An 8,600-nucleotide genomic window follows, 5' to 3' on the forward strand; every position below is an offset into this window, starting at 1 on the left:
GAATAAATTTTATGTATTTGATACTTTCAAGAAATGGAAGGCTTTGGTTTTGAGACAGAAAATAAATTGAAGTGCCTTAGATCAAACAATGGAGCTGAATATTGCAGCAAAGAGTTTGATAGGTACTGTTCAGAGCATGGAATTCGTAGAGAGAAGACAGTTCCAAGAACACCACAAGAAAATGGTGTGTCAGAAAGGATGAATAGAACAATCATGGAGCGTGCAAGGTGCATGAGATTGCATGCAGGATTGCCTTTACAATTTTGGGCAGATTCTGTAGATACTGATGTTTATGTAATAAATAGAGGGCCTTCAAGTTCCTTTGATGGTGGTGTTCCAGAGGAAGCATGCATAGGTAAAAAGGTAAACTACTCTTTTTTAAAGCCTTTTGGTTGTGAGGCCTTTGTCCATATTAATAAAGAAAATAGAACAAAGCTTGAGGCAAAGTCAAAGAAATGTAACTTTATTGGATATGGTGTTAATGATTTTGGTTATCGCTTATATGATTACGAAAATCACAAAATCATTAGGAGCAGAGATGTAATATTCAATTAAAAGGTATTGTATAAGAATTAGTTGCAGGAAAAGAAACACAGAAAAGAAAACAAGGAATACACAGTTCTTGATGAGATCACTAAAAAAGTAAAGGTGCCTGAAAATAATAATAATCCACAACCACAACAACAACAACAACTACCACAATAGCAACAGGCACCCCAAACACCTGAAAGTGGTGTTAGAAGATCTACCAGGATAAGTATACCCCTTGAACGATACTCTCCTTCATTATATTATTTATTGTTGACTGATTCTGGTGAACCCGAATGTTATGAAGAAGCAATGCAGGTTGAAAGCAGGAAGAAGTGGGAGCTAGCCATGGAAGAAGAGATGGACTCCTTAATGCATAAATAGACTTGGGACTTAGTCAGGTTGCCCGCAGGTAAAACTACATTGCAGAATAAATGGGTTTATAAGCTAAAGGAAGAAGATGGAGGAAAACAGAGGTACAAAGCTAGACTTTTGGTGAAGGGGTTTGCACAGAAGAAAGGTTTAATTTTGATGAAATATTTTCTCCTTTTGTTAAAATGACTTCAATCAGAACTATTTTAAGTCTAGTAGCAGTTGAAGATTTGCATCTTGAGCAGTTAGATGCACCTTTCTCCATGGGGATTTGGAGGAAGAGATATATATGTAGTAGCCACAAGGATATGAGGTAAAAGGGAAGGAAAAACTAGTGTGCAGGTTGAAGAAGAGCTTGTATGGCTTAAAACAGGCTCCAAAGTAGTGGTATCTAAAATTTGACAAGTTTATGTCTAAACAAGGTTATACTAGATGTCACTCTAATCATTGTGTTTATCTGAAAAAGCATAATGATGGAAGCTATATTATATTGTTATTATATGTAGATGACATGCTTGTTGCAGGGTCTAACATGCAGGAAATAAATGTGCTCAAAAGAAAATTGGAAAATTCATTTGCAATGAAGGATTTGGGAGCTACAAAACAAATCCTTGGTATGAGAATAACTAGAGACAGGAAAAACCACAATTTAACGTTGTCTCAGAATGAGTACATACAAAAGGTGTTAAAAATATTTAATATGCACAATGAAAAACCAGTTAGTACACCTTTTGCTATCCATTTCAAATTTAGTAAGGAAATGTGCCCAAAGACCCAAGAAGACATGGATTATATGTCTAAAGTTCCATATGCATCAGCAGTTGGAAGCTTAATGTATGCAATGGTCTGCACAAGGCCTGATATTGCACATGCAGTGGGAGTTGTAAGCAGGTACATGAACAATCCAAGAAAGGAACATTGGATGGCAGTGAAATGGATTCTCAGATATTTGAAAGGTACCACAAATCAAGCATTATGCTTTGGTGGTTCAAACATTTCTCTACAGGGATATGTTGATGCAAATATGGCAGGTGATAGAAATAACAGGAGGAGCACTACAGGATATGTATTTACTGTAGGTGGAACAGTTGCCAGTTGGGTTTCAAAAATCCAAAGTGTTGTTGTACTTTCAACAACAGAAGCAAAGTATGTTTGTTATAGACATTTTTGTGCCTCGCAGCATGGAGCATGAAATGTCAATAATTACAGGGATCCTCAGTCCCTAAACATGTTGTTCTTACCCCTAAAAGAACAAGGTCAGCAAACCACAGCACTTCCCATCAGTTCTCCACCTGAAAAACACTCAAAACAGGCTATTTTTGGATCATGTCAACTGCTCCACTGAGCAACTGCGCTGAATGTCAACTGCTCCTCCTTGTACCTGCGCTGAAAGTCAAAAGCAATGAAGGCTACCTGCGCTGGGCGAGATTGGCCAAGTGGCACAGTCATTCTGCAAGGTGTCAATTTCCCAGGAAGCTTCCAAACTGACACTTGGTTCATGAGATTCGCCCTGTGATGAGTAAGAGGTACTTGATCTCCATGTGTAAGCAAGGATCTCCAAGTGGACTCAAGAACTGAAGTTTAACTGAAGAGGGAGAGGACACAAGGCAGCTTTATGTCAGTCTCAAGCTGACTCATCCTTTCTTCTTCTATCCTATATATAGAGCTCTTCTATGAGGTCTAAGGAGGCTGGAATTTTGTGTAAAGCAAGGAAGTGCTGTTGGTTTACAGTCAGAGCTATTGGGTGATTGTTTTACTAGAGGTGAAGAGGAGAGTTCTTGCTGCTGGGGAGGTGCTGCTGGATTGGAGCCATCAATGGTTGTAACCTTCTCAGAACCCTGTTACTTCTATCAATAAAGTTTTGCATGTTCTCCTATATACTTGTATTGCATTGATGTATTGTATTTACTTGTATATTTGATTCACTCTAATCCATGCATCAGTTATGAGTACATGTATCTTGTAGTTTCCTCTCTTGTTTTGTACAGGATCTGTGTGTAGCTGGACCGGCAAAGAGAGCAAGGAGCTAGGAACAAGAGACAAGGAGAGAGGACAAGGATCGACTAAGCGAAAGACACCAGGTTGGTTGGCCTTCTTTTCATTCTCTCTGTACTTTCATAAAGGAAATCATCAAAGCTTTACTTTCAGTTGTTGCTAAAGACTGTCACCTTTAGAGTAGGGATAGGGTCATCCGCATCGGATACTTTTCCCCACAACAAACTGGCGACTCCGCTGGGGAAGCCTAGTATCTTGTTGGTATTTGTAGTATCTTTGCTATTCATTTCCCGAACCAAAGAGTACCAAATCGAAAAGCTTTTGACTATATCAAAAGCAAAGTAGAGGGGCTGCTACTCTTGCTCATTTTCTGAGCAGATTCATGATTTGAAGAGCTGATCTACAAAAGACTCTTTACTCTTTGTGATAGCTTTTCATCCTCTTGATCATCCCTTAGCCTGTACTTGACCTATAGCTTTTTATTTCAGCAAAAACAGTGCATTTTTGAGCTTTTTATGACCCGGAATTCCTTGTAAACGCAACTCTCGTGTCTCAGTGCAGGCTGTCCACAGGCAGTCTGCATTTCAGCGCAGGTACTCCCTTCGGGAACTACGCTGAGAATCAAACTGACAGACCAGAGCCTGCGCTGGTCCAGTTAGCCAGTGTCTTGCTGAGGTTTCCCTTTGTGTCTGAGCCCTGTTTTCACTGATTTTTTTGCTGATTGCTTGCTGGTCATTGTACTTGCTGTAAACCATTCTCCTTGACATTATTCCGCCTCAGTTGTGTGATGAAACTGTGAGTGTTCTTTCAGTATTTCTTGCTTCAGTTACAGTTTCCCATTGTGAAAAGCGAACCAGTATAGCTGTGACCTCTTAGATCCTGAACTGTAAAAGTGTCTTTGTGATCTTATGAGCTAGTTTTATTACTGTTCATGGCTGTTTGAGTTTGTTTGTTTTTCATTTTTATGGTTTGAATCTATACATTTCCTGTGTTTAAACAAGTCGATCATAAGGTGTCTTTTTGATTTTGGACAAGCTTGTTTATTTCTACTTGAAATTAGATTCAAAATTATACAACAGTTTCCTTTCTGTCTTACATCAACATTAAGGATAACGAAAATAAATACATGCATTGTGCATTTTGCATTTGACTGTGTGTTTGACGATTTAGGAAAATGTGCATTTTAGTGTGTGTTCTATGATCTGTGGAAAAAGTTGTGTCTTTCTTTTCCCTCAGTAGATTAAGGTTTTCAAAGTTGAAAGATTGAAAAGATTTGCTTCTCATCTTAGATTGCATATAGGAAGTTGTATATATACATCTCGTGGCGACCCTGAAAGGCAAACTGTTAAGCAAGATCAACATTAAAATAAACTCAATTTACATAACAACACTTTGTAACATAACGCAAACATCTAGAGGTCTAGGTAGAGACGTGTTCCGGCGTCGTTAAACATAGTGACTGTCGATCTCTACGAAGGTGGGTGATTCCTCCTGAGAGTCGGTGGCACTAACACGGACTTGTGCTCCCGCGTACCGTCGCGTATATTGGGAGACCCCTATAGGCTTTTATCCTTTATCCTTAGGAAACCGTGTCGACCGCCCTACTGATCGCGATGCAGTGAACACAGCATTCACGAAGATCGACCACCCGTACCGTAAAACGTATTCTGTGGTTTCGCGAAAGGTTTGGCACACCCTCTGCCTAGATCTCCAAAGCAGTTTCTTTTGGCCTTTTTCAAACTCTATAACTGAAAAAGTCCAACCGAGCATTTGTCACTTCGGGCTCGTTAATACATCGAAGGCGACTAGAGTCATCTTTAGCTTTTTCTCGACTCTTAAAACATGAAAAAGCAAGTTTGTGTCTAAAAGCGTCGTTAATAAAATTTATTTTAAGCGGAACATAATCACCTGTTATTCCCACGTTGATCTTTCAGTTGAAAAGTATGGATCCCACCAACCAAGGAAGTAACCTTGGCGGAAGTCCAAATCCCTTCTCCTCTTGGGGAGATGTTGGTGCGCCTCATATGGCTACATTGTCACTTCCAGGATTGACAATCGGCCTCCCTGTATGGCTCTTTTCAACTAATGTAGTCCAGATCGCCACTAATCCTGAGCAGTCGAATCAACAGTCAGAACAATCTAGAACTACCCACCAGCCTTCCACTTCTTACGATACTTCCTCTGATCCCTCATCTTCACAAGGTAGAGCTGGCAAGAGTCAGCCTCCCAAGGAGAAGAAGGAAAAGAAGAAGAGAGAAAAGAAGCAGAAGGAGCCTATGGCGAAGGCGACTGGGGGCAAGCAGAAGAAAGCTGACAAAAACCCACACACTGCACCGACCGGGCCTAAATCGCCATGTGTCATTTGCAAAGGGACCCACTTTCATCGTGATTGTCCTTGTATTCCCCGGATACTAAGGGACTGGTCCCCAAGGTTGCACAATTCGGTAGCATCAACCTCTGATTGTCATGTTGATTGCATTCCGTCAACTAACGAGAGTGAAGGACGAAGAAGGGGACCAAGATCACCCTGTCTATTGTGTGAAGGCAATCATGCCATCCACAAATGTCCATTCTTAGATGAGGCCAAGAGAGTTTTGGAAGATTGCCCGGTTTCACCGTTGCAACTTCCTCCTGGATATCAAAAACTCGCGCCTAATCCCTCGATAGTTGAAAATCCAGTTGACCCGCTCAAGTGGTCAGCTGAAGTGTCGGTCATTGAGAATGAACCTACTGAATCCAGACCAGACGAAAGTCTAAAGGTCGAAACGGCAGTTGACCCGGTTCTTCCTTCAGAGGTTCTATCGTCCAATGACTCCGTCATTGAAGACCCGTCTTCAAATGACACCGTTGCCGAAGAGTCATCTTCATGCGAAACCCTCACTGAAGAGAATAAGGATGACACCATCCAGGTTCTTTTCATCAGCACCGATTCCGATGAGCGTCAGGGCAATGCGCCCATTCCTTTATCGCAGGAAGGAACATCATCAGAGTCATATCCGGCCGTATATTCGGTCCCACCGCCAAGCAACCTGGTTGTATCCTTTGATTGGAATCAACTAGGCAGACCCCGGTTACCAGCCAGTATACCATTCAGAATCATTGTCCAGATCTATAGAATGATTATGGCTGGTACTATCATTGATGAAGGGGCATCTGTGAGTATCCTTTCCTCTATTGCTTGGAAAGCACTGGGTTCCCCAGCGCTTTTACCTGAGTTGAGAAATCTCTCAGGTTTTGATAAAGGAACCAGTCGACCATTAGGGATCCTCCCCAATGTACCTGTTACATTGAAAGGGAAGACCGTTAATATGAACGTGTTGGTCGTTCAGGGACCCTTGGATTATAACCTACTCCTTGGATGCGACTATATTTATTGCATGGGAGCGATAGTCTCCTCACTCTTTAGAGTAATGTGTTTTCCACACGAAGGAAGGATGGTCAAGCTCGTAGACCAACTTTCATTTCCGGGATCTCGCATCGCAAATAGTCAAATACCAATCCTAAATGGTCTGTTCACTCAAGATACGCCTCCACCCCCAGTCCTCCTTCCTGATGAATGCGAGTGATTCGGAAAGAAAGACTAGGACCCAGGGGGCATGCACCCTGGTCTGCTTCGGGCAGAAGAAACCCCAGGTATAAGGAAGAATTTCCGCAGAAGAATATGACTAGTCCGTACCCCGTCCGTGGAAGGAAGTGGGGTTGTTCTGGAATAGTGTTCTTTTGTTAAAGTTATGTGTTTGGCAAAAGAGTCATTCACCTTTGTCTAAATAGGTGGGCAATGCCCAAGTAGGAATTCCCTTATCGCAACGAATAGTAACCATCTTTGAATTCAAGCCTCGCCCATTAAAACATATGTTTTGAAGGATAAGCAGGGGCAGCCTACAAAGTAGGAGACTATATTGTTGTGACAGAGGGTAACCATCTTTGGACAACCCAATGATAGACACCGCCGAAGAAAGAGATTGATTTGCGGCAGCGAATAGAACCCTCTTCGGATAATAAGAAAGAGGCAAGCCTCCCTCAATAATACCAATGTTTTGTCTTTGAGTAGTGTTCTTCTATTGTCACAAATAGCTGTTTGTTAAGAGTGGGCCGACGGGAAGCCTGAGTACTGCGTAAGACCCCTTAAAATAACGAGAAGACAAGTATCGTTAACATTAGATTAGCAAGATGACAAATAACTGTGAACACCCAAAGAAAAGCAGAGGTAGGGGAGAGGAGGGGCAGCCTCGAAATTCTATCCTATACCTGGGGGCATGCAAACTTTTGGAATGTAAGCAAGGGACGACTATTTATTTTTTAAAATTTTTAGGTCCTCCCTTTAAACCTGTAGGTCTAACCCTTTAAACTCGTAGGATTAGCCGTTTCCGACCTTGCATGAAGAAAGCCTGTGGGGCAAAGGTAAAATTTGCCAAAATAGGAGCATAGCTTTGTGAGATAAAGCTCCTTAAAAAATAGTTATCTCATAGGAGGCGTTCTTATTATGACTGGTATATCGAGCAGTTTTAGCACATAGTTCATGCTCGTTAAAAAATAAACGCAAGATCCGAGTAGTTTTAGCGCATAGTTCATGCTCGTTAAAAAATAAACATAAGTTTATGAGCAGGCTTTCCTTTAGAGTTCAAGCTCGTTCAGAAAAAATGAACCGGTAAATACCCTTCTGAGATCGTAAATTCATCAGCCATAAAAGCCTTGGTCGTGTTTGTGCACCGTCACCTCCACCATCATTTGGCCGATCATTCACTTCCATTTGTGTGTTTACCTCTTTTGAGAAACAGCTGCGAAGAGTGATTTCACCTAGCCATCCTTGTGACACTGTCGTGATTGGAAAATTCCAACCTGTACCTGGAATCTGCTGCTATCCCTATTTATCACTCGTTCCTCAAAAGACGAGTCTTCTTTGAGCTCTTTTCACTGACTCGTAAAATATGAAAAGTTTGCCGAGTTTTGGCCTTCCAGCTCGTTAAACGACCGGAAGAGCTATCCCTCTTCTAGATTTTAATCTTTTTGGACCTGAGGGATTATTGCACAAAAAGATCGAGCGCTTGTCTTGTTCGGCTCGTTAAAAGTACCGAATACCCATCCCTTCTGTATTGTTTTATACTTTTTCGGACTTAAGGGATTAGATGATGAAAAAGGAATTATGGAGTTAACTTTCTGTACCTTTTCAGACTCTCTAAAAATGAAAAGGACCGAGTTTTCATTGTCGTTAGACTCGTTAAAATGATTAAATAGCGACAAACTTGTCTTTAGACGAGAACGAGTTTCCCTATCGCTAAGCTCGTTAAATCATAGCGATGGGCTTGCCCGAAGGGCAGGTTATAGAACAAGCATATGTTATCCTCCTCAAGCTTGACAAAAATAAAGAGGTACTGGTCAGAAATGACTGGGGAAAAATTGGGAGAACATCAAAGTTTAATGGTAGCAAGTCACTCTTGAACATGACACTTTTCTTCAGTACCACATCGGGTTGGGTTGTTTCATTCACCGGTCTCATCACCATGGTCCTCGCCAAACCATCCACATTTGGGGTAATGCTACCGATCCATCGCATTAGCGTCGTTATATGTTCAAGAGGGGTCTTTCTGAAAGTGTCAACCGTGTCCCATCCACTGCCATACATTATCCTTCATCCATTCATGATCGCCACCCTGAATCATACGTCACAGTTTGTTTTCACCTCCACTAAAATCATTAGCTCCGTT

Source organism: Pinus tabuliformis, chromosome 1_1 (genome assembly GCF_031772625.1).
Source record: "Pinus tabuliformis cultivar Carrire ecotype Pingquan chromosome 1_1, CPIR1, whole genome shotgun sequence".
In the NCBI taxonomy this organism is placed as follows: domain Eukaryota; kingdom Viridiplantae; phylum Streptophyta; class Pinopsida; order Pinales; family Pinaceae; genus Pinus; species Pinus tabuliformis.